This window comes from Colobus angolensis, unplaced genomic scaffold (assembly GCF_000951035.1).
Source record: "Colobus angolensis palliatus isolate OR3802 unplaced genomic scaffold, Cang.pa_1.0 Scaffold79, whole genome shotgun sequence".
Taxonomy (NCBI): Eukaryota; Metazoa; Chordata; class Mammalia; order Primates; family Cercopithecidae; genus Colobus; species Colobus angolensis.
Genome location: NW_012121709.1, coordinates 2,171,469 through 2,177,512, shown reverse-complemented (window position 1 = coordinate 2,177,512; position 6,044 = coordinate 2,171,469).

The following is a 6,044-nucleotide window of genomic DNA, read 5'->3' as shown; positions in this document are numbered from 1 at the left end:
TCTCTCTGGCTTCCCTTGACATTTTTTCCTTCATTTCAACTTTGGTGAATCTGACAATTATGTGTCTTTGAGTTGCTCTTCTCAAGGAGTATCTTTGTGGCATTCTCTGTATTTCCTGAATTTGAATGTTGGCCTGCCTTGCTAGGTTGGAGAAGTTCTGGGTAATATCCTGAAGAATGTTTTCCAACTTGGTTCCATTCTCCCTATCACTTTCTGGTACACCAATCAGATGTAAGTTTGGTCTTTCCACATAGTCCCATATTTCTTGGAGGCTTTGTTTCTTTTTACTCTTTTTTCTCTAAACTTCTCTTCTCGCTTCATTTCATTCATTTAATCTTCAATCACTGATACCCTTTCTTCTAGTTGATTGAATCGGCTACTGAAGCTTGTGCATTTGTCACGTAGTTCTCCTGCCATGGTTTTCAGCTCCATCAGGTCATTTAAGGTCTTCTTGATGCTGTTTATTCTAGTTAGCTATTCGTCTAATCTTTTTTCAAGGTTTTTAGCTTGTTTGTGATAGGCTCAAACATCCTCCTTTGCTCAGAGAAGTTTGTTATCTGACTTCATCTGAAGTTCATCTGAAGCCTTCTTCTCTCAACTCATCAAAGTCATTCTCCATCCAGCTTTGTTCTGTTGCTGGCGAGGAGCTGTGTTCCTTTGGAGGAGAAGAAGAGCTCTGATTTTTAGAATTTTCAGCTTTTCTGCTCTGGTTTCTTCCCATCTTTGTGGTATTATCTACCTTTAGTCTTTGATGATGGTGATGTACAGATAGGATTTTGGTGTGGATGTCCTTTCTGTTTGTTAGTTTTCCTTCTAACAGTCAGGACCCTCAGTTGCAGGTCTGTTGGAGTTTGCTGGAGGTCCAATCCAGACCCTGTTTGCCTGGGTATCACCAGCGGAGGCTGCAGAACAGCAAATATTGCAGAACAGCAAATGTTGCTGCCTGATCCTTCCTCTGGAAGCTTTGTCTCAGAGGGGCACCTGGCTGTATGAGGTGTCAGTCGGCCCCTACTGGGAGATGTCTCCCAGTTAGGCTACTCGGGGGTCAGGGACCCACTTGAGGAGGCAGTCTGTCCATTCTCAGATCTCAAACTCCATATTGGGAGAACTACTCTCTTCAAAGCTGTCAGACAGGGATGTTTAAGTCTGCAGAAGTTTCTGCTGCCTTTTATTCAGCTATGCCCTTCCCCTAGAGGTGGAGTCTACAGAGGCAGTCAGGCCTCCTTGAGCTGTGGTTTGAGCCACAGTTTGAGCTTCCTGGCTGCTTTGTTTACCTACTCAGGCCTCAGCAATGGAAGACACCCCTCTCCCAGTCTCGCTATTGCCTTGCAGTTCAATCTCAGACGGCTGTGCTAGCAGTGAGTGAGGCTCCATGGGTGTGGGACCCTCTGAGCCAGGCGTGGGATATAATCTCCTGGTGTGATGTTGGCTAAGACTGTTGGAAAAGTGCAGTATTAGGGTGTTAGTATCCCAATTTTCCAGGTACAGTCTGTCATGGTGTCCCTAGGCTAGGAAAGGGAATTTCCTGACCCCTTGTGCTTCCTGGGTGAGATGATGCCCCACCCTGCTTTGGCTTACACTCCATAGGCTGCACCCACTGTCTGATGAGCCCCAGTGAGATGAACCCAGTACCTCAGTTGGAAACACAGAAATCACCTGTCTTCTGTGTTGCTCACTCTGGCAGCTATAGACTGGAGCTGTTGCTATTCGGCCATCTTGGAACCAACCTAAAAGAATACCTCCCAAAGAGAATTGGGGCTGGGCACGGTGGCTTATGCCTGTAATCCCAGCACTTTGGGAGGCTGAGGCAGGTGGATCATCTGAGGTCAAGAGTTTGAGACCAGCTTGGCTAATATGGTGAAACCTTGTCTCTAATAAAAATACAAAAATTTAGCCAGGTGTGGTGTCATGTGTCCATAATCCCAGCTACTAGGGAGGCTGAGGAAGGAGAATTGCTTAGAACCTGGGAGGTGAAGCTTACAGTGAGCTGAGATCATGCCACTGCACTCCAGCCTGGGTGATAGAGTGAGACTCTGCTTTGTGAGCACTGCCACAGAAAGAGGACTTTCTCTCTCATGGCTCTTGGGTTTTGCTCCTACCCATAGCAGACTCCCAAACCCAGAGTCTTTTTCTCCTTACAGCTGTTTGGCAGCCTCTCTACCCCAACCCATCAGTCACTCTGGCCCTGCTCTCATCCAGCTCCCCAGGGCCATCTCAAGCACCACACTCATCCATCAGCTATGCCAGCACTCTCCCCTTCTTTGCCCACCTCACTCAACCCCTCCAGCCCCAGGCTCCTCTCAGAGCCATCTGCTATTCCTGCCTCACCTCTGCCCTTCCTAATCATCTTCCACCTGGACAAATGCAGGAGGGGAGAACCAAGGCAGGTGCCCTGGCAACAAAGAGATGACCCTGCTTGGAACAGATTGCTGCCTTGTCTCTGTTCCCAGGGGCTCTAGGCTTCTAAGACAGCACTTGTCAAACTATGGACATGCACACAAGTCATAGTCTTGTTAAACTGCAGAGTCTGACTCAGGAGGTCCAAGTGGGGCCTGAGTTGCTGCATTTGTAACCTATCAGGTGATGCTGATACTGCCAATCTGGCCACAGCTTAGAAGGCGACATCTTAAATACCACCCACTCCCCCCTCTGCCTGACCGGGGGGAGGACTTCCAAGAAGGAACTAAGCTGATATTGGGATCTTGCTTGAATTTGAGGTGACTTCAGTTTAACTTAAAACTAGACTTTGAGGCAAGTACCAACTCATGGAGCATGTCTTCATCCATCTTGGAGAAAGCTATTTAGATGTTGAGAAATTATTTTTACAAAAGGAATTAAGGGGAGAAAGAAACAAATCTTCCTTACAGAAGAAACCCAAATAACATAAGTCAATACAACCCCATTCAGGAGGTGGAGCTTAATATCCCGTTTCTTGCCTCCCAAACTCCCTAAAAATAAGAAAAGGAGGAAAATAGTAGCTCTACAATGGAGAGATCTGGCAGTTGCCACCTTTGTTGAGTGATCAAGGTCAACACCATCTGGGAGGCAGGAGGCTGGGAGATGAAGTTGCTTCACCTCAGGTCTTCCTCCTGGGAAGCATCACCCCAAGATCCTCATGTGAAAAACATCAGACCAACAACAGGTGGACATCCTGCAGAACACCTGACCGATACTCAGAAGTTAAAGTCATGAAACAGAGGTGGAAGCTTTGACCTGAGAAGACTGGAAGAAACTAAGATATTAATGCATGAGAACCAAACACAATGTAGAATCCTAGAGAAGATCTCACAACAGAGAAAGACACTGCAGTAAAGTTGTGAAATCTGAATAAAGTCCAGGATTCACAGTAAGGTCCTGAGGTTAGCTTCGTAGTTTTGATGAATGTCCTGTGGTCTTGGAAGATGGTCGATTAAAAGTGTGAGGTATATGGAAACTCTTGTCTTTGGGATACTTTTGTAAATCTAAAATTTTCTAAAACTTTTTGAATAATTAGCCTTACATAGGTTAGGGTATAACTGGGAAGTTGTACTGTACCAAGGGGGATCTTATGAGAGTATCTAAAAATGACAGGAAGGAATTATTGTATTACTGACATTGTTTTATATTTCACTGTCTCCTGCCAACTCTTCTCCAAAATAATTCTAATCCATGGCATCTGGTGGGAAGATGCGGTGGGACTGGGCTGCCATACGTATAGTCAATGAGAATGTACTTCCTGTGAAGGATCTTAATAAAAATTAAATAAACGTTGATCTGCTTTTTATTGCTATATGCTGGCAATTCTAAAGTCATAACTTTTAACCTGAAAACTTGTAGGCATTGACAATTGAAACTAATATCGCTGTCTGTCCCTGCTATATCTTGAAATAAGCAGCTCAATTATTTTTCCCTTGGCTTTGGTATTTACCTGCCCCTAGAAGATGAAGCTAGATGACTTAACAAGACTAACAACTTGTTCATCAAGATTCCCCCAATTCCCCTCCTTACTGGGCCAGAGCCATGTCAAAAGGCTTGCCCAAACCTAGTCAAGGCCCAGGCCTCAGACCTCACAAATACCCTGCCCGGTTCCCCATTGTGAGATACCTCAAACTATCAGGGGTTCTCCTTTACTGCAGAGAGTCTGAACTTTAATGTGGGGTTTTCTCCAGCAGTCTCTTTGGGAAGTCGACAGATGCATCACATAGAAACACTACTACACATGTACGAAACAAGCACAAAGATGTTTATGTGCAGGATGACTAATAGGGAGAGTTGGCAGCTGCCTACGTGTCCATCAAGGAGTAAGTGATTAAGTAAATGCTGAAAGGTATTCCGCAAGAGGAGCATGCTAACTAAGCCAGATACGCTGACGCTGAAAATGTTCACCCCATTCTGAGATGCACTACGTTAAAAATACCAGTAATTCTAAATGTTTGGAAAATGATCCTCTTTCAAAAATCATGCCTCTGAGGCCATCTAGGTGTATATATTTGAAATATTAAAATGCATTGAAAAAAACTGGAGAATTAACTGGTGATAATCTTAGGGGGAGTGTCAAGAGAGACTTTGGCTTTATTTGGCCTTTATGCATTTCAATTATGTAATTATTTGCATAATGAAAATGTTCTTGCTGAATTTTTTAAACTATTTCTCTCCTGCCCCAGCATCTAGTGTACTTCTACAGTTGTGATTCTGAGCGTAGATGAGGGCTCTTACTCTGGGCTCCTACTCTATGCAAGGCTGTGAGCCTGATCCTCTGCGTAATCTTCATGACAGTCCTGAGGATTGTCCCTACTTGTGGAGTTGGCCACATGGACAGTGAATGATGAAATGATCTGATCCCACATCTTCTGCCAAAGCACACACCATAAAGACAAGTACAAAGTACATTCTCAATTCTTCATGACACAGGTGCTGCTATTCTATTTTTAAGTCGGGAAATCGCAGGTTGTAGAGAGTAAGATTTTGCATGATTATAGAGCTAGTAAATAGTGGGTGGGTGGTAACTATCTCTTCAGGCTGATTCTTAAAGCCTGTATACTCCTCGTTCTCATCCCCTTACATCTAAGGTTCCTGTTCCCCGGTGGAAACCCCCTTTGGGAAGCTGATTCCCCTGCAGCTGTAGAGGGGAGTTTGAGGTTCCCTTGACTTTTCTGTTGAACAACTGCATTCCTGACACTGCCATTATCCCTCCAGTTCTCCCAGAAGCAGACCTTGGACAAGGAGTTGTGTGCCAGGGAATTATCAACGGATTGTCTCCAGGAAGAACTGAGAAGGGAGAGGGGAAGCAGGATAGGAAAGGGGAAGAATTCCAGCAAGGGTGTGATTTCAGGCAAATCCCAGCCTGAGCCTGATCCTGCAGGATGCTGTGGGGCACAGTGTAGCCTCTCAATAGGACTTGACTCCCAGGAAGGGACCTGGGCTTCTATTGTCCCCACCAGTCAGTCACTGCGTTGGAGGCTGCTCTAGAACATAAAGTCCCAGACATTTCTGTCTTTGTGGGTGAGACCAGAGCCACTCCAGTACTTCCTGGGAAGTTTCATTGTTTTCATCTCTTGTGACCATAAATCTATTACAACATGTGCTGTATCCTCCCCCATCCCCAGACGGCTGTCCCTCTGGTCATTATCGTCCTAGTCCCAGGACCAGATGGAGGTCCCCTTACAAATCCTGTCTCCCCTTCTGTGAAATGAAGTGGTTGTTTGCAATGTTTTAAAGGGAGGATGAAATATTCCAGTCAGAAGGTCTTTCTTCTGACAGCATGTTACATGAAAACTACCAGCTCTTTACACTTAAGGCTTCCGTCTACTCAATTCATTGATCCGCCCTCCTCCCACTCCCACAACACTCAGGGTATGTAGAAGTGAGTTTCTCAATGAACTATCAGGAAGTGTGAGTTGCTAGTTCTTTTGGAAAGCAATCTAGTGAACTCTAAAATTCCAAAATTGCATGGCCTTTGACCCACTTGCAGAACTCTAGCCTAGCAATAGTAAGTACAATAGTAAGTACTCAACAGGCACACAGTGGTGTTGACTGCAGCATATCTTTTTTTTTTTTTTTTTTTT